General features: G+C 48.2%; 2 long non-coding RNA genes across 2 annotated transcripts in view; one reads left to right on the top strand and one right to left on the bottom strand.

The window, feature by feature from the left end:
• LOC128115039 (uncharacterized) overlaps positions 1-10,427 on the bottom strand; it is a 41,621-nt gene extending 31,194 nt beyond the window's left edge. The window contains exon 1 of the long non-coding RNA XR_008219959.1: positions 10,297-10,427. This is a non-coding gene — a long non-coding RNA (uncharacterized LOC128115039). The remainder of the gene's footprint in view (positions 1-10,296) is intronic.
• Positions 10,428-10,543: 116 nt separating this feature from the next.
• Positions 10,544-16,338, top strand: LOC128115040 (uncharacterized). The gene is made up of 3 exons (XR_008219960.1): positions 10,544-11,112; positions 11,827-12,615; positions 12,861-16,338. It is a non-coding gene; the product is annotated as an uncharacterized LOC128115040 (long non-coding RNA).
• Positions 16,339-24,316: the final 7,978 nt, after the last annotated feature.

Below are 24,316 nucleotides of genomic sequence, written 5' to 3'. Positions count from 1 at the left end.
ACAAATGTAACACATCCTAAAGTAATATTCTACAACAGTGGTTTTCTCTCAACTTATGCTGAGGTATGTTCCTTCTAGTCCTATATTCCTTTAGCATGAAGACATGTTGAATTTTGTCAAAGGCTTTTTCTGAACCAAATGATGATGTGATTTCTGTCTTTTTAAGTCCATTAATGTGGCTTATACATTTGGTGCCTTGGGTATGTTGAACCATCCCTGCTTTTCAGAAATAAAGCCAACTTGGTAACCATGGATAATCTTTTTGATAGATGTCTGTAATCCTTTTACAAATGTCTTATTGAGCATGCTTGAGTCTATGTTCATCAGGGATAGTGATCTGTGACCTCCTTTTTGCTATATCTTTACCTGGTTTTACTATTAGAGCAGTAGTGGCTTCACAGAAGGAGTTTAGGGGTACTACTGCTCTCTTTCCTCGCCTCTCTCTCTCTTTCCTCCCCTCCCTCCCTCTCTCTCTCTTTAATAGTTTAAGATGGATTGGCTGTAGAACTTTGAAAATCTGGTAGAATTCTGCTGTGAATCATCTGGCCCTGACCCTTTTCTTCAAGCTGGAAGGTTTTTTAATTGCTATTTCAATCTCATTTGTTATGAGTCTGTTTAAGTTGTTGATTTCTTCTTGATTTAATTTTGATGATCTGGCAAAGTCTAGATGGTCATCCATTTCTTTTAGGTTTTCCAACTTAATGAAGTACAGGTTTTTTTGTTTTTTTTTTTTTTAAAAATTCCTTTACAGTATCTGGAGTTTCTTTAGTGTCTGTTTTAATGTTTCTCTGTTTATTGCTGATTCTGTTAATTTGGATCCTTCCTTTCTCTCTTTTGGTAAGTTGGGTCAAGGGTCTGTCAATCTTGTTTATCTTCTCAAAGAACCAGCTCCGAGATTTGTTAAATCTTTGTATGTTTCCTTTGTTTCTATTTCACTGATTTCTGGTGATTTTTATTGTTTTTTGTCGTCAACTGGGTTTGTATTTGGTTTGTTCTTGTTTTTCCAAATGTTTTAGTTGCTTCATTAAGTCATTTATTTGTGCTCTTTCTGATTTTTAACTTAGGCCTTTGAGCTATGAATTTCCCTCATGGGATTGTTCTCAGTGTGTTTCAGAGATTTTGCTGTTTTCTGTTTTCTTTTTCATTTAGTTCCAGGAAATTTTTGTTTCTTTCTCAATTTCTTCTTTGACCCATTTGTCATTCAGTATTGAATTGTTTAACTTCCATGGGTTTGTGTATTTACTGGATGCTTGCTTGCTTCCATTTTAAGTTTACTCCATTGTGGTCAGATAGGAGACAAGGAGTGATTTCGATCTTTTTGAATTGGTGAAGATTCATTTTGTGTCCCAGCATGTGGCCTATTTTAGAAAGCTTCCCTGTGCTCTGAGTAGAACGTGTATGTTTTGGTTTTGGGTAGAACACCCAATAGATATCTATTAAATCCATTTGATGTATGATGTCAATTAATTCTCATGTTTCTCTTTTTATTTATTTATTTTTTTTCTAGATTACCTTTCTATTAGAGAAAATGGGGTAACTGAAATTACCTACTGTTAATAGGTTGGTGTTAATCAGTGTTTAAATCCCATCAAAAATTTTTATGAAACTGTGTGCACCAGAATTTGGTGCCTATGTTTAGGATAGTAACGTCTTCTTAGTTAACTGTTCCCTTAATTAGAATGAACTCTCTCTCTCTCTCTCTCTCTCTCTCTCTCTCTCTCTCTCTCTCTCTCTCTTTCTCTCCTAATTAGCTTTGGTTTGAAGTGTATTTTATCAGAGGTTAGGATAGTAATAACTGCTTGCTTCCTGATCCCATGTCATTTGTCCATCTGTCTTCTCTAAGGAGGTATAGATCCTTAAAACTGGTTTTCTTATGGGTTTTGTTTCTGGATCCCTTCAGTCAGTTTGTGTCATTGGATTGGAGAACTGAGGTCATTGGTGTTTGAAGTTATTCCTAAAATGTGTGTGTTAACTGCAGTCATCCTGTTGTTGATTTTTGGTGTGGTTGTTTGTGTTCTCAATAGTAGTTTGTATTTTAATAATTATGGCTTCATAATTTTTCCACAGTCTCCCTGCTATGCTTATTCCTTTCTTCAGCTGAAGATATTGCTTCCTGAATTTCCTTTAGGTTTGGCTTATTGGGTATAGGCTGTATATGTTGTGGAAAGTTTTTTTCTCCTTCAATCGTGCCTGGTTATATTAGCCTAGGCTGGCAGGTAGTTTTGCTGGGTATATTATTCTAGGCTTGGCATCATAGTCCTTTAGGACTTGGAGTGCATTGCTCCAGGCTTTTCTGGCTTTCCACATTTCCATTGAGAAAGCTGTTATTATAGTGAACTTTCCTTTATGTGTGACTTCGTTTTTTCCTCTTGCAGCTTTCAGTATACTTTTTTTTGTTAGTTATATTGACAGTGTTTTAAGTATGATGTGCCAAGGGTATTTTATCTTCCTGTCTTGTCTATTTGGTGTTCTGTGTGCTTCTTGATTTTGGGAAGTTTCCTTCTATGGTCTTGCTGAAGATCCGATCTCTGCCATTGATTTGAGATTCTTCTCCCTTGTTTATCCCTATAATTCAAAGATGTGGTTGTTTCATGGTGTCCCATGATTTCCTATACCTTCGTTTCTTTTTTTAAAAAATTTTCTTTGTTTATTTGGTCTAGATCCTCTACTTTATCTTCTAGTATTGATGTTCTGTCTTCTGCTTGATTAATTCTACTTGTAAGGCTTTTCTTTGAGTTTCCTAGCTGAGCTATTGGGGTTTCAACTACAACTCCATTTCAGCTTGAGTAGTCTTCAAGGTTTTTATTTCCTTATTGAATTCCGTTCTCAAGTCCTGGGTTGTCTTTGTCATTTTCGTCAGCCTTGTGTTTGTGCGGGTTTTTGGTTTATTGTTTTGTTTTGGTTTGTTGTTTGTTTGTTGGTTGGTTGGTTGGTTGGTTGGTTGGTTTTTACATCCATTGGGATTTTTTTCTCCTCAAGTTCTTCTCCTTAACTTCATTGAGCTCTGTGTGTGTGTGTGTGTGTGTGTGTGTGTGTGTGCGTGCATGTGTGTGTGTGTGTGTGTGCGTGCATGTGTGTGTGTGTGTGTGTGTGTGATTTTTAAACTCCTTGAATTCTTTGATTAAGTTTATGATTGTTCTTTTAAATTCTGTGTCCTGAGTTCATCTAGGTAGTTCTCATTGGCAAACATTTCTACAGTGTGGTAGGTTTTGAAGAGAAGATTCAGGATTGATTTTTTTCATATGGTTGGGAGTTTTGTTATGTGATCTGGGCATGTCTTATACTAACAGAACATATTGGGACAGAGGAGAGAATTTGTGGGCAGATTGGGCCTAGAGACTGTATGCCTTGGGTGGAGTAAAGTCAAGTAGGCAGGAGGAACCATATTGGCATACAGGTGTGTCTTCTGGTCTAAATCTAGAATGTGCAAGTAGATCTGACTGGGTGGAAAGGTTGGATGTGGTACAGAGGGACATGTGGGTGGTGGTAGGTAAGGTAGATCCTGGTAGAAGCCTATAAGTTGGTTGCAATTCCAGCAGAGGTACTGGATATGGGACCCAGACCAGGTCTGGCAGGTTGAGAAGGGTGTGTGGATGAAGAGGATCAGAGAGGCTCACTAGGCTACATTCTGGAAAAGGATTCCCACATGATATTTGTAAAGGATGTTTTATTTTAGTTTTTAAAGATTTATTTTTATCTTTATTTTTTATTTTATTTATTTTTGGTTTTTTTCGAGACAGGGTTTCTCTGTGTAGCTTTGGAGCCTGTCTTGGAACTCACTCTGTAGCCCAGGCTGGCCTTGAACTCACAGAGTCCACACCTGGCTCTGCCTCCCAAGTACTAAGATTAAAGGCATGCGCCACCATCACCCAGCTAAGATTTATTTTTATTTTGCATCCCTATGTGTGAATGTGGGCCTGTCTGTGGCACAGCACAGGTACAGAGGTGTTGTGGGATAATCTTTTCGTACACTGTGAAGATGTATACAAAGGTGCCTTCTGATTGCTTTAATAAAGAGCTGAATGGCCAATAGCTAGGCAGGAGAGAATAGGTAGAACTTCCTGGGGAAAAGAGGAACTTGGAAAGAATCTGAGGAGCACAGGATTAAGCCAGAGAGGTGTGAAGGGAGTCGGACATACAATATGGAGGAGAGGTAATGATTTATGTGGCAGACATAGATTAATAGAAATGGGTTAATTTAAGTTATAAGAGCTAGTTGGGGACAAGCCTAAGCTAAGGCTACTCAAGCATTCATAACTAATAAGAAGTCTCTGTGTCATTATTTGGGAACTGGCAGTACAAAGAAAGACGGACTACACAGAGGTCAGAAGACATCCTTGAGTGCTGATCCTCCTTCCCACGTTGTCTGAGATAGGATGCTTTTGTCGTTTTTCCAGTGCTCACACCAACCTGGCCCACAACCTTCTGGATGGGCTTCTGCGTGGGTTCTGGGGATTTAAATTCATGTTCTCAAGCTTTCAAGGCAAGTTCTTTTATCCACTGAGCCATCTCCACAGCTCCACCATTAGAAACTTATACTTTGGTGTCTTAGCTATTTTTCTATTGCCATGACAAAACAGAACCAAGGAAACTTACAAAAGAAAGTTCCAGAAGGATGGAGGAAACATGGCAACAGGAAGGCAGACATGGCGCTGGAGCAACAGCTGAGAATTTACAACTGATCTATAAACAGAAGGCAGAGAGAAAGAGATTGGGGAGTTGGGGAGGGAGAGAAAGTGCTAACTGGGAATGAATGGCATGGACTTTTGAAAACTCAAAGCCCATCCCTAGTTACACACTTCTCCAACAAGACCACACCTCCTAATCCTTCCCAAACAGTTCCACCAACTGGAGGCCAAGCATTCAAATACATGAGCCTATGGGGACTGTTCTCATCCACACTGTGCTTGGATTTAAGCCTCGCCACCCCAAGCTCACCACCTTCATCATTTTTTCTACATGCTACGTGCCCACATGGAGTTCCTGGGCTTTCCTGTTCCTGTCTGGACTTATGTAGAAGCTCCAGAATCTGATTCCATCAAAGGGAAACCAGAGCCACAGTTTCACCCTTCCTAGTGAGCTAGGCCATTCTGCAGTGCTTGGTGAAGCCATGAGACATGGGTGCCAAATGCTGCCTGTACACACCCCGAGGAAGCCAGATAGGGTTTCAAAGTGAACATTCACACAGTTAAACCTTCACACTGTTCTTTTAAGGATTTTGTTTCATTTTGTTCTGTTTAGACAGAGTCTCACATGCCAGGTCATAGGCTGGTCTCAAATTAGCTGAGGATGACCTTGAATTTTTTACCATCATGTTTCTATGTCTCCAGTGCTGGGGTTACAGGCATGCACCATATCACGCCTGGTTAAAGGGGTAATGGTGATGGAACCCAGAACTTTGTGCATGCAAGACTCCATCAGCTGAAACTTATCCCTAGTCCTCTAAGTTTTTCAAATTGATACATACTATCAATTTCTTTTTTGAATTGTAAGTAATAAACACATATTTAACCTACTGAGTAAAATCTACAGACAGGTCTAGTAGATACTTAGAATAATGGTAGCAATGCTTATTAATGAATATTATTTTAAGGTAATCATGGATGTATGGTAGAAATTGCTGATTTCCACCTTCAGTGGTAAAAAGAAATTCAGATTCCTGGAACATGGATGGGATTTGTCTGCCTTCAGTTTTCCTTTCCTGTCTCATCCTTCCAGATTCTAAGCTTCATGGGCTGAACCCAGGCCTGTGGTTTTCCTTGCATCTCCCAAACCAAGATGTTCACGTCTCCTGTCCTGTCCGCCTTACCCAATGGTCAGCCCTGCTGGAGGCATCCACTGCCCCACATCCACAACATGTCAGGTTGTTTTCATCAGAGGACTTCCCCATCTCCACAGCCTCTGAGACATGGTGTAGGGTGCCCTGACAAGTCACGTTAGGGCAAGGAAGAAGGGTCTTTTTATGGTTCTGTCAAGTATTTAGGAATTAAGTGCCCCATGATGCAGTTTAAGATTTTGATGAGAAGTGGGCACAGTGGAACACACCTATAATCCTAACACTTAGGAGACTAAGACAGGAGGATTGCCATGAGTTCCAGGCCAACATGGGGTACAGAGTGAGATTCTATCCCAGCCCAAAGAGAAGGGACCGAGGAGACAGTTTGGTCAGTAAAGTGCTTGCCATGTAAGCATGAGGACTGGAATTCTGTCCCCAGCATGCTTGTTGAATGTGGATGCAGTGGAGTGTCCTGTAATTCTAGCATGGAGGAGGCAGAACAGGAGGGTTCCTGGGACTTGGTGAACAGCCAGTCTAGCTTAATCTGTGAAGCGCAAGTTCAGTGAGAGACCCTGTCTCCAAAACTAAAATGGAGAGTGACCGAGGAAGACATCTGATGTCAACATCTCTCCTCCATGTTTATATGCACACACACACACTCCACACATGCATGCACACACACATTCTACACATGCATGCACACACAACACATGCACATAAAAGAGCTCAGTGACACAGTTTAAACACACGACACTGAATTTTCAGCAGTGTAAGAATACTCAACTTTGAGAGGGAAAAAAGAAATTGTATACATAGTCCCTGAAAATTACCCAAGGGAATAGAGTCTTTGGGGACACCGTGTAACGTTGGGTGTGGATGAGAAGACTTCTGTATACTTGTATCTTTCTTTCCCCCACCCCCATCAAGAGGCAAAATTGTGAGTTTCCCAGAGAGCCAGTCTTTCTTTTGATTCGTACTCAAAAATTTTTTCTTCCATTTTCAGATTCTGTGGGTGTTCATGTGTGTGAAGCACGTTTCTGCATGTGTGAGGGAACACGTGTGTGCTGGTGTAGGTACTTATGGGTGTGACTATACGCCCAAGTTTGACTTTGGGAATCATCCCGCGCCCATGGTTCTTCCCCGTTATTCACCATGGCAGGGACTCAAGCAGTACAGCTCACCAGTACAGCTAGTCTTGACAGCCTGCTTGTTTGGGGTATTCCCTGCCTCTGCCTTCCTCCAGAGCTGGGGTTACAGGTAGATCTCTTTGCTCACCTGTTCATATGAATTTGGAGATCTGAACTCTGGTCCTTGTACTTGGCTGACAAACACTTTTAGTTGCTGAGTCATCTTTCCAACCCAAGGATCATACTTCAATCCTTTTGACATGATATCTTGTCTACTTATGTCTGCAGCCCAGTACTGAGGCTTCCTTGAGGACCAGGTGGGTTAAGGACATTGGAGCCTGCGAATTGTGCAGTGAAGGAAGGATGCCCTAAGAAGTTAGTGAACTGTGTCCGGGGGTGTAGGAGGGATAAGAAAGGCTAACCAGAATGACACTCCCCATTTGCCTCTTACTATTTCCCACCCTGACCAGGTGGCCTGGGGGCATGAAATTGTCCAATCTGACTTAAACACTCCCTCCCGCTCTCCTCCCAAATCAAACTTGCCCCAGGCGTTTGGACAAGATGACAAGATGCAGCTTGCACTCTGAAAAGAGCTGGAGAGAGTTACCGTAGCAACAGCAAGACTTCTTGAAGATTGTGGGCCATGGTGTTGACTTGGAGAGTCAGGAAGCCCTCCCCACCTGAGGACAGCAAGAATTTAAACAAAAACTAAAACTGCCCAGCAGGGCCAGCAGAGGAGGAAGTCAGGGCAGGAGCCTAATCAATATGGACCACAAGAACAACAGTGTCCAGGGTTACACCTGCGAAGGGGTGTACCATTTCCTGGATGGGATTGGTCAGTCTCCCATCAGACTTAGCCACAGGTGACTCCTATCACATTAGTGCCTTCACGGGAACAGCAAAAGCAAGACTCCTGGGGAGATCACCACAGATAGAGCCAGTCCTTGGCATACACTGTATCGATCCCAGCCAGAAGCTGTTATGAAGTTTAATAATCCGGGGCCCAACCTTACATCCTTCCTTGAACACTTTTGATGGGAGGGTTGGGAGTTAGGGTGGCCATCAGAATGTTCATCCACTTCCTCTATACTATGGAAAAAAACTCATAATCTTTTGGGATAGACTGTGTTCTTTCTAAGTAAAAATGTGGGGTGTGAACTGATTCCTCAGAAGGAACTGTGAGGCCTGGTCAAAGTGACCACTGATGTGTGGCTAGCCTGGGGAACCTTCCAGAACATCTCCTTCAGTGGGTTACCACCAATTCTCACTTCATAGGTTTGGAAGCACATTGTTATCACAGGCAGATATCACCATGTGACACTGTACCAGCATAAGCTCCCGAGGGTCAAAGGGGAATGATGGGAGCAGGCTGAGGTTTAAAGTGGACATCACTATGTATTCTATGTATAATCTCACAAAGGGCATTTAAACACTTCTCTAGTCCTCTTCTGTGAAACAGGGGCAGTAGAGAGGACCAACTTCAGACAGTGTGATGGAGATTAAATTCAATGCCATACATGCAAGGGCTTAGATAGTGCATGTCATAGTCAAAGACTTAATATTATTAAATCTACTGTACAGATTGTGCACTACATAACTCCAGAAGGTACCATCCCATAGATATATTCACATGCCCCAGAGTGATACGCTGCAGCCCACATGGCCTTACACGATAGCCCTGAAATGTCAATCTCCACTCTGTGGGACTATTACGACAATGACAGTGAATGCATGTGAGGTACCTCCTATACAGTAGGCACAGTGATTCATGGCTGCTGGTATTATTCATACTGCTGGAGCTATCTGGCAGCTTAATGACAATTCTTGTGCAAATGACTTCTTCCTGTTGGACCAGCTTACACAGAGAATAAACTTGATTAGAAGTCCGCTGAGGAATTTTAAGTAAATGAAAGGAAGTTGGATTCCATGTCAAGGTTATGCATAGTCCATCAGTGTGGAGGAACTTGAGTTCCAAGGACATCGCTCTTTGGAGTATAAGAATGCCAAAGACTCCGTCCACCCTGAACTTGGACCACAGAAACACGGACAATCTTGGTGGCGTTTGTGGTCTGGATGAGCCACCAGGCGCCTCTCTCTCCTCATTACCGCTCAGGCCGGCCACAGTTAACTAGCTAGCTGCGTCTCTCACATTAGGTAATCTTTAAATTGGTCTCCTCCTAATGAAATTCTCGCGGAGCCCCTCAGGCTCTTTGATGAGATCTGAAAGGCCCCTTGCTCTCATCAGCCACGATTTCTAGAAATAATTAACTTAAACAACATCACGGCCAAAGGAATCCACTGAGGCTGGTGCTGGAGTGGAGCCCCTCTCTCAGAATTCTGTCTTCATCGCTGACTGACACGGTCTGTGTGGGAACAGACCGTGTTCTTCTCCTTTCTTTGCCTTCTTCATAAGTGTTATTTCCATAAACAAAGCATCACTACTCATCATGTTTTAATGACAAGTTATTCCTCCCAAACAGCATCCATCCCAGCATGCTTAGCTAGTTTCTCCCGTGGGGTGTTTGAAGTTCAACTCTGTGAACAGACATGATGTGTACAACACTCAGAGGTAATGAGAGCATGGAGAAGGACATGAGGCAAACAAATGAAATAAACAGAAAGACATTAGAGATGGGGACCGTAGGGGACCACGGGATGCAATCTTTTGATTTTACAAATGTGAAGACGGAGGCCCTGGTGGGAAACACCACTTGCTCAAGGCAGCATAATTAATTGGCCTTCTGTATTGGGTGGGGATCAGCTTCCTCCGGCCTGTTAGGACGGCGGAGCAGAGTGTCTTCCACCAATGAGGAAGAGTCACTGCCATGCAGAAGCCTGCCTGGTGCCATCACAGCGGCACAGTCGGCCACATCTCAGGCTTACAGTATCACACCCAGGGCAAAGAAAGACATCTTGAGAGAGCCAAGCAAGTGACATTCATCCACTCCTACCCAGCTCTTGGAGGTGTGAAAAGACAGTCTAAAAGGGAGAAGCCGAAAGGCAGAAGCAGCTAGGAACTCCCACACAGGCTTACTTCACTGAAAACCAGAGCCAGGCACGGGGGCGACTAACCCAGGCAGGGGGAGTATGCCAAAGTCAGCAGCAGCAGCTGCCACAGAAGGCATCAGCCCCTGGCTTCCTGGCCCACCCAGTCAGCAAGACCAACACCCAACGGACCACGGTGCCAGGCAGACTTTGAAAGCCGCTTCTCTCGTATCTTTCTTTGACGGATGTGGGCACCAAGGCCAAGGCAGGGGAGGGATGTGGTTTTCGTCCTTGGATGCTAATATTGATTGTCAGCTTGGCAAGATCCGTGGTCATCTAGGAGACAAACCTCTGGGCACGCCTGTGAGGCAGTTTCTAGTTTAGGTTAATAAAGATGAGAAGACCTACCTTACAAGTGGGTATCACCATCTCACGGGCTGGTGTCGGAGAATGACCGTGGATACAATGTGACGAGCTGTGTCCGCTGCTCCCACTATGGCTTCCCACGGGTGGACTATATCGGTGAATTGTGAGCCAAGCTAAACCCTCCCTCCCGGCTCCCTCCATTCCCCCCCCCCTCTTTTCCACCCTCCCTCCCCTCCTCCTCGTCCCCCTCCCTCCCTTCCTCCCCCTCCCCCTCCCTCCCTTCTGTTGTTTTTGTCAGGTGTTTTACAGCAGCAAGAACAAAAAGCTAGCAGACCTCACCTGTAAATAGGGCTGATATTAGACATCATCACACCCGAGAGAGGACCGCCACACCACCTGCCCAGCTGTCCTGACAGGATAGTGTCGGGGAAGAGTGCCATCCCAGCACTGGGGCCGATGAGGCAGGAGACACAGAAGTACTACACCATCGAGTTCGAGGCCAGTGTGGTCTGCAACAAAGCCTTGTACACTTGGTGACTGTCACACTCTTGTAAGACTGGGTCAATTTCCAGCATTTTGTTCTTTATGGGTTTTTTTTTTGTCCCCCACTATCTTCAAGAGTTCCTTTACTGTGTGACTTCTGCTGGCATCACTTCTTCTGGGACATCTTCATCTTCTTTTGGTCATAACTGTCCCTTGTCCATGTCACCAACTCTTCCTTCACTAAATTCCCCTTTCTGTGCATCCAGAATCTCTCCAGTGGTGGCCACGGCTGTGTTCACACCTCCAGCAGCACCCCCCAGCATCCCATCTGAGGTGTACCTCCAGCAGCACACACCCCCCAGCGTCAAACCTGATGTGCGTCTCCAGCAGCACCCCACCCCCACCCCACCCACCCCCACCCCCCAGCGTCCAGTCTGAGGTGTCTCCAGCAGCACCCCCTTGTATCTCTTCACTCCACTTTTCATCTCGGCTGGCAAGTTCCCCCCTTAGATTATTAATTTCCATAAAACACCAGGTGGGGTTGTCACAAGATACCCAGCCATACGGCTGCTGTGTGTGAACTGAGTGGCCAGCCACCGGCAGTCTGTGACTGAGGAACCAGTAGTAAAGTCTGCTTCAAGCCAGGCTCACAGTCGGTACACCATGCCAACTAATCACAGCGGTAGACGAAGGGTTTGACAAACCATGACGAGGAAGGCATGCCCATGGGGAGTGAGCGAGGCCAGGACTGCTCTCCATCCCGTGCATGGATCCCCAAAGCGGACCTACGCTGTCTTCACATTTTTAGGTTTATTTTAAGTATGTGTATGTGCATGAGAGTAAAGGTTCCCAAGGAGACCAGAAGAGGGCTGGAGCTGGAGTCGCAGGGATTGTGAGCTGCCTGACTTGGGTGTTGGGAACTGAATGGGGGTCCTCTCTAAGAACAGCATGTGCTCATAACTGCTGAGCCGTCTCTCCGGCACCGGGAATGATTTTGAAGGTTTTTCAATTTGATGTAGTTGCTAATCATACGGAACAAATATTTGATCTTCCAGTACTGCTTTTCTTTCATTGCCCTTTTGTCCGCAGATGCTCTGCACGGGCCAGGAGCAACATGAAGTCGGAGCATGACTCTCGAATCTCTGAAACTCCTCCCAGGGACGGGGTCTCATCACCCAACTTTTCCTGAGGTCACCCAAGAACCCAAAAGAGGTGCTGCACCCCGTGCTGCTGAAAGAAGGACGGATGTGAGTCACTGCAATGGTTACGTTCAGATTCGTTTTCTTTCTAATTACGTGCCTCTGTGTAGATATGTGCACATGACTACACATGTCCTCGGAGACCAGAAGAGGCTTCAGATGCCCTGGAGCTGGGATTGCAGGCAGCTGTGAGCCACCTGAGGTGGGTGCTGCCAACTAAACTCGAGTCCTCTGGAAGAGCGGCAAGCCCTACTAATTGCTGGACTGTCTAGCCTGGTCAGAAATAATTTTGACTGCCCCATTTGCTGGGGAGGGCGGGGGAAGAAAGAAAAAAGGAAAGAAAAAGTGCAGGGACCACCTGAAGGAGCATCGGGGCAGAAGTCCCATCCTGCCCCCCGTGGCGTCTGACGTTGCTCAGGCTAGCCCCACGCTGCAGCTCCAGGCCTCTCCTTTCCCCCGCCCCGCAGCCTCCGTTCACTGCCCTTCAGCGTTAAATTGATTTTAATAGCATTCAATTTTCTCAAGTGCTGGAGAGACAGACAGGCTACAAAGGGAGTGGTATTGCCACCTCTCTTTTCTCCTGGATTCCCAGATGGACATTAAAAAGTCATTTCATGTGACACTCAGCCCCTGGCCCCAGGAGAGATAACAGGAAACAGCACCAGCCCAGAGCTGGCTGGTAAAACTGTCAGTTGCCCAGTTCGTCTTTTTAGTGAATGATGGGACAAAAGGCCCGTTTCCCACTTTGGAATGTCTGTGGATGTGTGTGTGTGTGTGTGTGTGTGTGTGTGTGTGTGTGTGTGTGTGTGTGTGTGTCCATGAATGCTGCCAATGCCTGGATTAAAGTCTCGGCGCCCAATCCAGTAGTTTTTGGTTAATGTAGGAATTCCTTCTGGTGACAACCGCCTTCCTGTGTGATTCTAGATTGTGCCAATTAGCTAACCACAGCAGGAACCACCCAGAAGCCTGGAGGAGAAGGGGCAGTGCAGCAGAGAAGCGGTGTGAGTGGTTTTTCCTGAGTGGTTTTCATTCAGCAAATGACACCAACGCACAGGCACCCAGCGATCCCAGAGGAAGGCGCATGCTTGTGCATCCACACGAGTGTGCACCAGGCACTGGGCTGGGCAGGATGTGCAAAGGGAAAAAAATCTCTTTGGAGTCTAGTGTCTCCTATCACTGTCCTTCTGGGTAATTGTGGAAGAAACAAAAGAAGCAACTGAGCGTCTCTCTCCGTCACGTCTTGCTCCCAGTTAGTAGCCCCTCCACAACGCGTCCAAGCTGCTTTTTGTTTTCGGCGTTTATTTTATGTATTGATAAGGAAGGGGTGTGTACCCGGGTGGAGGCCAGAAGTCAGTCCTGGGTGTCAGTCTTCTGATCCATTTTATTTTTTTGAGACAAGATCTTCCACTGGACCTGGACTCATTCTCAAAGACTTGCTGACTAGGAATTGAAAGATGAAAGGAGACAGAGGAAATGGAGAGAGACTTCCAGTGTGGAAGAGAGAAGAGAACCTGGGGTTTCCTTCCATTGAACACTCACTCCTAAGCACAGCAGTCACACTGAGTTAGAGCGCATCTTGAGAAATGCCCGTGTTTGCCTTAATGATATCCACTAAGACCTACCTCAAAACAAAAGTCCCGTTCAAACTCACTACATCTGTGGGGGAAACACAATTTAACTCACGACACAGTCTATTAATTAGTTGGTAGCGCAAGACTGCTGTATCAGAATAACTCCTAGGACACTTAGTCATTCACTGTGAGGGAGAAAGACAACCCGGAGTGTGGCAGGACTGAGAAGCGCCGTTTTCTGAAGTGACATGATGAATCCAGAGTTCTTTAAGATAGTTAACGTGTGTCACTTTGAGACATATGAGTTGACAGCTGGGGATGAAGACAGAGAACATGAGCATGCAAGAAAAAAAATAGTGAGTGATGGAGCCTTGGGGCCAGGAGCCTGCAGGGGGCAGAGTCCTGGCTGGCAACAGCTGCTGTCGGACCTAAGGGTGTTTCTGCTGCTCTGGCCCCACCGGTGCTGACTGGCCCCACCGGAGCTGCCTGCCTGCCTGCCTGGGGTTGGCTGCCAGTGTCCACACAATCCTCCTTCCTCTCCCTAGGGGAAGCTGTTTACCACAGGAAGAGGGTTCACCTTGCATATTTTTATCACTCTTCACTGCCTGCCTCAGTTTACCCCTTTAGGTAACACTAACACCTGAAGTGAGAAGAGAATGGCCTTGTGGGTCATCTGTTATGACCCCAGGTGTCCCCATACGTGTCTTCAGGACAGCGGTCACCTTCTGAGGAACCTTTAAGAGATGGAGTCTCATTGGAGGAAGTGAGTCACTGGAGTGAAGCCCCACTTCCTGCTCAGCTTCTGCTTCCTGACTGTGGATGTGACCAACTGCCTCCTACACTTGCTGCCATGCCTTTCCCCGGGATTAATTGCATTCCCTCCAACTGTAATCAAAATAAGCCCCTCCTCCCTTATTCGGGCAGCCTTGAGAACAGTAACCAGTAAACCTGTAAAGGCATGTTATTTGTTGCAATGCTGCCACAGGTCCTGTTCTCAAGAAGCTCACGTTGGTGGGCGGAAACATGCATAGTAAATGAGAAAAAGAGAGATAAATGGTGGCATGTTGAAGATGCGTGAAGATGAGGCCAGGGTGAGCCACTGAGGGACCGGGCAAGGTGGGAGGGGATGCATGGGCTGAGGAGAGAGTCACGGGAGGAAGCCAGACGCCTGGCAATGTGAGGGGAAGGAAGAGACTCTAACCAAAGGGACTAGCATGCGCAAGGCCCATGTGGTAGGAACTGGAAGGAGGTTTTCATACTCCAGGTGCAGAATGGAGTTCTTACAGGCTGCAGGAGAGCGAGGGAGCGTGGTGGGTGCTGTAAATGAGGCTTAGTTCTGGTAGACTGCAATAATAAGCGTGGATCTTACTTTAAGCTCAATGAGAAGCTGGTGGTATGAGTTGATTTCCATTTTATATCCAAGATCACAAAACCAGTGAATGAGAAATGAGTTATCAAGTCATGCTAATCACCACAGAGCCGTGTTCTCAACTGCACAGCAAGCTGGCTGCATGTCGGATTGGAAAGCTGGAGCCCCTCTCCGTGGGTCCCCAGAGCTTCCACAACAGTGGCTCTCAGTCAGGGGCGATTCTGTCCCCCAGGGAGCACTTGGCAAGGCCTGGAGATATTGTTGGCTGGAACCATTTTCAAGCAGGGTGTCCTACTGGAAATCAATAGAGAGAGGTCAGGGGCTTTGTTGAACCCACGGGACAGATCCCACCCACAGCAATGAGTCGTCTGCTCTGAGCACCCAGATTAGAGCTCTGAATACAGAGAACCATGTTGTCATTCGTTTATAGGGAGCATCACAGGTCAGCTCTAATGAAACGCCGGACTCCATCTGACATCCTCAGTGCAGTCTTCAGCTCGGGAGGACTTCTTCAGACAGGTGCTGCCTTCAGCCTCCACTTGACCACGAAGCCAGGCAGACTTTGGTCTAAGGGAGACACGGCAAGTCGGCTGTCGGTGTGGAGAAGGGAGACCACCGGTTTGCCTGAGCTCTCTCCCTCTTAGAGACCATGGCTGTGTCTCCTGGCATCCAAGCAGCCAGGCGGCAGATGAAATAAATCCAGCCATTCCTGGAAGCAGGCTAGATGATGGAGACTGCCTGGCTCCAGCCAAGACTAGATGTTGAAGCTGAAATGTCAGTGGTCTACCAGCTGCCCCTTAAATACCACTTTATGGCATTTGCCCATGTGCACACATTCCCTATGATAACCGAACACTCAGAGGGAGCTTTTAAATGACTGCAGGTCCACCCAGTTCACACTCCCCCATGATAGCCACGAGCTCAGACCACACATCACAGTGGCTATTGAGTGGCAACTCCCCTCTCACCAAATATTGACCAGTTTGGGGGTTTGACGTATGCACATGTACCTTCTCTTTCAAACCCTGTAGCTGACTATCCATCACTTACACTTTACAAATGGCCCATCACGCTCACTAAAATGAATTGGGTGCTTACCGTGTGCCACACGCTGTCAGTGCATCCATACATCATCTCCTTGAGCCATCCTGTCTTCATCCGGTTCCTTCAAAAGCAAACCTCAGAGCGAAAGTAGCCGGCTACATTGGGAGGTGGCTAGAGCCAGGTAGCAGAGGAAGAAAAACCAATTAGATTGTATTGGTGATGGCGCCAGCGCTTGGGAAACTGGGGGCTCTAGTCCCGGGGAGCAGCTGGAAGACTCTGCAGAACACAGCCCAGGTTGGTCTCCGCACAGAGGGGAGGAAGCTCTGGCCCTCTTGAGCTGCCCCAGGGATATGTACTATGTTCAGATCTCCTTCACTATGAACCTGACTAGATTTTAGGAGACACACCTTTGAGTAAGTCTGTGAAGGCTGAAAGGGAACAGAATTGCCTCAGGCCCCCAAGACCAAGTTCTCAGCACAAAGGATGTTTATTTGCCCCAGAGGGACAAAGACCCGAATAAGAGACAAAGACAGGAGAGAGAGGGGAAGGGGGAAGGGAAAGGGAACAGAGGAAAGGGGCAGGGGTATTTGTCTCAAGAGGCACAAGGGACTGCCTCTGGATAGAGAGGAGACAGACATGGCCCATAGGCAAATGACAGTTTATTAAGGTAAAATGAGAACCCCTGTGTTAAGATGAGCTGTTTAATTGTAATTGGGCATGTTAATTAGGGTAGCAAAAGTGGGTTTTTGATTGCTAGACTTCAATACTTTGGTAGCTGGACCTTGGAGGTCAGCCTCAGGAGGAGGAAGTGGCCGCATAAGGGAATGGACATTGGGGGCTAGCTTCAGGAATGTAAGCTAACAGTCTGGAGAGGCAGAGGAAACTGGGGAGAAGGGCAAGGCCTGCCAGAGCCATGTTTGCCATGCTAGGGTTGACTAAAGTCCCTTCAAGGACACTAATCAGGGAAGTCCTGCCCAGAACACGGTGGTACCCTCTCTTGGGCTGGGGTCCCAGACTCAGGAAAAGAGGAGAAGGGCAGGCAAATGCGTACATTCCCTTCCCTCTGCTTCCCTACCCGCCACCCCGTGAACAAGAGCTCCACGTGTGTTGCCACAGACATGAACCGCTCACACGGCCCCGCCTTCCTCCAGGACAGACTGACGCTCTGAACTGTGGACCAAAGCAGTCTTCCTCCTCCACATCGCTTCTTTCTAGGGTTTGGTCGCGGCAGCGAGTAACTAACGTGAACTCTCGGGCATGCTCACCCTTCCTGGTGCTCAGCAGCACCCTTGCCCAAGAGGAGACGCCAGGCGAGGCCCGGGAAGGAAGCACAGGCGTAGAAATGGTGCACAGAGGAGCTTCCAGCTGGCTGAAGTGTGACCTCGGGATGCATCACCATCCAGGAGGCCTCCCCTGACCTGGGCATCAGGGACCGAGGTACCATGCTCATGGCTTGACTAAGGTGGAGCCAGGTTTGTGTTGGGTGGGAAGCCCCGTTCATTTTCAACTGTCTTCCTGCAGCTGGCAGAGCAGAGCCATGGGCTAAGGGGTCTCACACAACGGGGCACACCACTGCACACCTCACAACAGGGTACACCACCGCACATCTCACAACAGGGGCACACCACTGCACAGTTCACAACAGGGTCACACCACTGCACACCTCACAACAGGGGTACACCATCACACAGTTCACAACAGGGGCACACCACCGCACAGTTCACAACAGGGTCACACCACTGCACATCTCACAACAGGGGCACACCATCACACAGTTCACAACAGGGTCACACCACTGCACATCTCACAACAGGGGCACACCATCACACAGTTCACAACAGGGACACACCATCACACAGCTCTGAAGTCAGAGAGCTGGAGGCTCCCAGTGTAGTATAGGTCTGTTTCCCCCTGGGCTAGAAGGAAAAAGAGGGATGCTCTAAGCACCTCTCCTGGTTTGGGGGTTTCTGGTATCTCTAGCATTCCTTGACTTGTGGAGGCCTCACTCTAATCTGGCTTCACGGAGGCTCCTTTCCTTGCATGTATGTCTCTTTGTCCAAATGTCCCCTTCTATAATATTTTCATTTTATTTTATTTTATTGTTTGTTTGTTTTTGAGACAGAGTCTCTCCGTATAACAGCCCTGGCTGTCCTGGAACTCACTCTGTAGACCAGGCTGGCCTCAAACTCAGAGATCCACCTGCCTCTGCCTCCTGAGTGTGGGATTAAAGGTATATGCTACCACTGCCCAGCTAATATTCTTATTTTTAATTTTATGTGTATGCCTGTGGGGCATGGTGTACGTGTATGCACACGCATGTGCCTACAGAGGCCACAGGAAGGTGTCATATCCTCTGGAGCCGGAGTTACAGCTGCGAGCCACCTGCTGTGGGTACTGGGAACCAAACTCAGGTCCTCTGCAAGAGCAATATGCACCCTTAACTGCTGAGCCATCTCCAGCCCTGAAATGTCCTTGTATAAGATCACTATATGAGCTGTATTAGGCCCCGTATTCATGACTTTATCTTAACTAACTACATCCACAGTTCCAGGGCCTGGGGAGTCCCCGTGAGGACTTGGATCCCTAACGCCCATGATGAGGGCAGCTGTCCCGTGGTGTTTGCTTCTGCTGTCTAAATCACTTGAGTTTGTGTGCTGCATCTGAAAAAGAGCCCTCCAGCCTGCATTCCCAGTTGCTTTGGGGACTCTAACCCTCAAGCAACAGTGTGGCTGGATGACAGATCCAGAGCCAGAGGCTGTGAGGACAGCTGAAGGCCTGGAAAAGCCACCAACAAGGGAACTTGTGGCCTGGGTCCATCTCACTGCCACCTGAATCACCGAGCTGCCATCACCAAATACCATGAAGAAAGTATGACAGGAATAAAGAGCTGCCGGGAGTCTTCGGAAAATCACAAACAAACGCAATGAGCAGTCGGGGTTTATAAAGAACAAATTATGCCAGACACACTTGATTGTGCCTTTGAGGGAACTAAGAAATTAAGGAACGCGAAGGATGAGGGAGATGCTATACATCTTGATTTTAATACAGCAATTGATATATTGTCTCGTGGAAATGTCCCTGCAAAATTAATTCAAATTGGCTTGGTGAGGAGAACTGTCCCTGGGGTTGAAAACTAGTAGAAAGATAAACAAATAATGATTAAAGGAGAATGCCCACGCCCAGGATCCTTAGGAGAGAATGGGAAGAAGACGTGGAGAGGGCAGGAGGAGGGGACAGGAGAGAGGGCAGGTGGAGGGGACAGGAGGGAGGGCAGGGGGAGGGACATAGAGAGGGCAGGTGGAGGGACATAGAGAGGGTGGGGGAGAGGACATAGAGAGGGCAGGTGGAGGGACATAGAGAGGACAGGAGGAGGGGACAGGAGAGAGGGCAGGAGGAGGGGACAGGAGAGAGGGCAGGTGGAGGGACATAGAGAGGACAGGAGGAGAGACATAGAGAGGGCAGGAGGAGGGACATAGAGAGGGCAGGAGGAGGGACATAGAGAGGACAGGAGGAGGGACATAGAGAGGACAGGAGGAGGGGACATAGAGAGGACAGGAGGAGGGACATAGAGAGGGCAGGAGGAGGGACATAGAGAGGGCAGGAGGAGAGACATAGAGAGGACAGGAGGAGAGACATAGAGAGGACAGGAGGAGAGACATAGAGAGGACAGGAGGAGAGACATAGAGAGGACAGGAGGAGAGACATAGAGAGGACAGGAGAGAGGCAGGCCTGGGCGCTGCTGGCCGACAGAAATGTGCAGAAGTGTGGAAACAGGCCGGGGAAGGAGCTGCCCAGAACTCTGCCACACAGTGGGTGTCATCACGGGGTCTGTGCCAGGTGAGCCACCCCATGGCCCTCCTGGAGGCTGTGCCTTGAAGTGTCTTGTGACCCTGGAAGATCAAAGCTGCTAAAAACAAAAACAAAACCACCAGCAGGTGACCTCAGAAGCAAGGGTCCTGTCACCCTCCCTGCTTGAGCTTCTCAAATGTGTGACATTGAAGAAGTGGCCCTCTCCAGAGTCACAGGGCCAGGGCAGGCTCAGAAGATGGGTGTTGGCAGGAGCCTTCCTGAAGGGATCCTCTCTCTGAAAATGAGAAGACTCTGCCTCCCAGAGGGAGGAGACAGCCTTGGGAACTTACTAGAAATCAGATCCATGGGTTTGGCACTCAGGGCTCACACAGAACTGGGAGAGGGTCCAGCAACCCCACCAGTAACAGGCTGGCCAGAGGTCACTCCATTCTGGGGACTCCCCGGGAGCCGCGGGCCCGTGGGGTCAGCCCCACCCTCTCTCACCTCTCCTTTTCTTGGTTGTCTTCCTTTGAAGATGTTTCCCCTGTGACCTGCCCTGCGGCAGACTCTGCTCCAGGCTCTGGCATCAGAGGTAAAGCGGAAGGACTTCTGCCTTTGAGAAGGGCATTGGTGGCAGAGGAGAGTCAAAGGGAGCACAGGGCTAGAGGTGGCACCAGAGGACCCCGTACACATTCCACCAGCAAAGCCCTGACATCTGGGCACACAGGACAAAGTCTGGGTTTTCTCAGTAAACATACTGCAAGGGGCAAAATAGGAGAAGATCTTTAGAATACAGGAGTCTGGCGGAGCTTACAATAGCAGGAGACCTCATTTAGATTTTGGTTTGAACAAGCTAGCCGTTAAAAATACGTGTATGAGACTCAAGAGCTGGCTCGGTGGTTAAGAGGGCTTGCTGCTCCTACAGAGGACCCGAGTTCAGTTCCCAGAACCCCCACAGGCAGCTCACAGCTGCTTGGAACTCTAGCTCCAGAGGTTCCCATGCCCTCTTCTGGCCTCCAAGGGTATTCACTCATATGTACACACACACATAACTAAAAATAAATAAATCTTTTAAAAGAGCACTTATAAAGAAATAGGGGGGAACCACTGGATATTTGTGGATAGTGATTATTTTAAGGAATTATATAGCATGACTGGCTTTAAATGATGTGTGTGCGTGTGTGTGTGGGGGGGGTGTGGTGCTGGGAGTGTGTGGGGGTGCTGTATGTGTGTATGTATGTTTATGTGTGTGTGTGTGCACATGTGTGTGTGTGGTATGTGTGTATGTGTGGTGTTGGGGGGTGTGTGGGGGTGCTGTATGTGTGTATATATGTTTATGTGTGTGTGTGTGTGCACGTGTGTGTGTGGTGTGTGTGTATGTGTGGTGTGTGTATGTGGTGTGGGGGGGGGGGGTGGAGCCAGGAAGGAATGTACAGATCCAACAGCATTGTCTGCAATATAAACATTTTTGAAGTTAATGTTGGATAATTTAGTATACCATAGAGGGTTCATTTTAGCATTTTACTTTGTTTGTGTTTGAAATGTTCATAGCAGAAGATTAGGAAGGGAGGGAGGGAGGGAGGGAGAGAGGTGTGGATCAAATACTAGGCTGAGGATCAGAGAGGGGGATGAGGAAGAGTGAGGTGTTAGACTAACCAATAGTAAAAGTAAGAAGGAGAGACCACGCAAGAGGAGCGACCACCAGCCGTCTAGACGGGGCAGCCTGTGTTCAGGACCTCAAGGGGTTCTGGTGGGAGAGGGGACAAACTAAACCAACAAGCAGACAGAGAGACACACATTTTTGGGATCAGTGGGAGAAACAAGTGATAGCCGTGTGGAGGCAGAAGAAAGAGATCTGGGAGCAGCTGGAGGCAAACGCTGCACGCAGCTCCTCGTGTTTGGAATGATTCCTAGACCTCTTCTTGGATGTCTGAGCGGAGCCAGGTCATCCACAGTCAAGGTGGGGGGCACGGGAGAGGAGCAAGTAGGACAATATGTGTTAGAGTCATGTGGTCCCCTGTACCTGAGCTTGGTCCTAGGGTGATGTTCCACAAACTGTGGGATGTGTAAGACCTTTCCAGGGAGAATGGAAAGAGACTAGATCGGCTTGCGGAGCGGGTTGGAGGGGCAGTGTCCGTGTCTCTAAACAGTGTGGAATTCACAGAAAGCTGCTTAGTCCCCACACCACACCAGCTTCCTCTTGCAAAATTTCAACTCAGACTTCATGGTCCCCAGGAGTTCCCTGCTGTCGTGACCTGCCCTCTCTCAGAATCCGCACTCAGTCGTTCTAGAGAATTCTCATGTCTGTCTGTGAGTGGGCCGTGAAGCTGCTGGTGTGCCTACCATAAGCCTTTGTTTTTTTAAGACAGGGTCCCCTGTAATTCAGGCTGGCCTTGAACTCACCATGGAGCCAAGGATGACCTGAACTCCCGATGCCTCTGCCTCACTTCCCACGTGCTGGGATTGCCATAGGCACCACACTTCTGAGTTTTAGGCAATGCTGGGATTTGAACCCAGGGTTTTGTGTATGACGGGCAAGCACTCTACCAAGTGAGCTACATCCCCATCACGACTTAGAGGGAAGACCGAAGTGCTTTTGTTGTCACTCAGTGTTAGGCTGAGGGCTCTTGGGGCGCCATTCTGTCCTGGGGCAGAAGAGCGTGGCCCAAGTCCTCCAGACCTGGGCAAAGGTGGGAAGGTGTGAACTCAGCTTATTTCACCCTTTGTGCCCTGTTCTCCAGCTTCAGAATGAGGGTTAGCAACGGTCCTAGCCTTGGTACATGGTGCATGGATGACTGTAGCTGTATGTGTGATGGGGGCTGTCTGTCCCCACACACCTGCCTGTCTGTCCTCACACACCTGCTCGTCTGTCCTCACACACCTGCCTGGCTGTCCCCATACACCTGCCTGTCTGTCCCCAGACACCTGCTTGTCTGTCCCCACACACCTGCCTGTCTGTCCCCACACACCTGCTTGTCTGTCCTCACACACCTGCTTGTCTGTCCCCACACACCTGCCTGTCTGTCCTCACACACCTGCCTGTCTGTCCTCACACACCTGCTCGTCTGTCCTCACACACCTGCCTGGCTGTCCCCATACACCTGCCTGTCTGTCCCCACACACCTGCTTGTCTGTCCCCACACACCTGCCTGTCAGTCCTCACACACCTGCCTGGCTGTCTCCACACACCTGCCTGTCTGTCCCCACACACCTGCTTCTCTGTCCTCACACACCTGCCTGTCTGTCCTCACACACCTGCCTGGCTGCCCCAGCGGCTCCTATAGACAGTCCCCTCGCTGCTTTCCTGGGTGTGCATCTGCTCATCCTTCTCTTTGATCCTGGACATCCTTAGCTGTCAGCTATCCTGGCTCCTGGCCTGCAGGGCTTCCCATCCATCCCTGAATGTTGGACTCTCTGGCTCCTTACTCTGCAGCAGCAGCTTCCTGGGAACCTCAGCCCATTTCGAGCCTCCGTTATGACAAGGCATGTCACGTGAATGTCAGGATTAACAGGACAGGCCTGCTTGCTGTGCTGATCCCCCCCCCCCCATTTTAAAACCCTTAAAGTGGGGAAGAGGTACAGATCCTGTCCCGAGCCCACACAGACACAGTCATTCCTTCAGCGGATGGGAGTGACCCTGGGACTGGGTTGTTGGATCAAGGCTTGGCAATTCAACTGAAGCCATGGCTCCTAGGCTCGTCACACAAGTGGGATCTGTTCACTTTGCACAAACAAGATGCACCCTCTCTGCACAGACAAGATCTGTCCCCTGCACGTTCACAATCCATTCTCATTATACAAGCGAGGTAGGCTAAGCCATTTGTGGCAGTGAAAGCCGGCTTCCTCTCCATCAGACCCCTGGACATGACGGAGACAGCCGCCTCCTAAGCATTTATTCAGCAGCTGTGTTCCGAGAGCCCACCACGCGGCAGCCGCTAAGTGCTGGAATTGAATTTATTTTCTGTATTCAAGCTCAGGAAAGATTGGAAAGCCCCAACAGTGAAGCCTCCAGGTAAGATTTTTATGCTTGTACAGAATAAAGTGCACATTCTTTAGCATGTTGCCAGTTATCATTCCTGGTGCTTACCTGAAAGGAATAAAGCAGGATCTGGGCCCCAGCGGACAGGTGTAGACAAGGGCATCGCAGCCTTGTGGCCATGAGCCTGAAGGGGGCCAGTTGCCTCTTTGTCCTGAAGCCATGGAATTCCCATCGATCCCTCATTGTGGGCACAGGAGTTGTTTTACCTGTTTGTTGGCTGTGCTGGAGACTGAACCCACGGCCTCGAGCACACTGAGACAGACAGCAATCTACCACCGAGCTCCATCCCAAGCATGCGGCTGCTGTTACTGTTTTTGAAACAGGATCTCACTGTACAGCCCAGGATGGCCTGGATTTCACCACACAGGCCAAGCTGCCTCTGCCTCCTGAGTGCTGGGATTACAGGTGTGCACCGAAATGTCCAGCTGTTTTTGTTTTGTTTTGTTTTGATTTAGGATCAGCATGAAGTAAGAGGCTTCCAGAACTATCCAGAAGCTGTTACTTGTGAGTCTGCTCAGTAGTCCCCTCCGTCATCAGAATTCCACACCACTGCTGCTGTCTGTGGAGC

Source organism: Peromyscus californicus, unplaced genomic scaffold, assembly GCF_007827085.1.
Source record: "Peromyscus californicus insignis strain IS unplaced genomic scaffold, ASM782708v3 Scaffold_19__1_contigs__length_69161282, whole genome shotgun sequence".
Taxonomy (NCBI): domain Eukaryota; kingdom Metazoa; phylum Chordata; class Mammalia; order Rodentia; family Cricetidae; genus Peromyscus; species Peromyscus californicus.
This window is presented reverse-complemented; position numbering and strand designations above follow the sequence as displayed.